Source organism: Myotis davidii, unplaced genomic scaffold (genome assembly GCF_000327345.1).
Source record: "Myotis davidii unplaced genomic scaffold, ASM32734v1 scaffold345, whole genome shotgun sequence".
Lineage (NCBI taxonomy): Eukaryota > Metazoa > Chordata > Mammalia > Chiroptera > Vespertilionidae > Myotis > Myotis davidii.
Window position 1 is genome coordinate 2,807,198 of NW_006296540.1, and position 354 is coordinate 2,807,551.

Sequence of the window (354 nt, forward strand, 5' to 3'; positions counted from 1 at the left end):
GTGATTGTATTATATGATAATCATACCCATGAAAATTGAAGTTTAAACTCTCTATGCTGTGAATGAAAACAGAATCACACCTGAATAGTGAAGTCATACCCTGTGGCAACATCCTGAAAATGAGGCCGTTTTCTCAGTCAGGAACCAGAACTGAAAGGTCGGGCTCAAGGGAGTAGCAGAGAATAGCCTTTTTATTTTCTCTTAGCTTTAACCATGAAGCTGTCAAGATATTTTGAAAGCAATTCCCAAATAATAGATATGACATTGTCCTTCCAAAGTTGTCATTAGTAAGTCCAATATTTTTTATCAAAACAGTCTTCTGGTCATTGACTAAGGTGATGCTTTTCCTAGTGA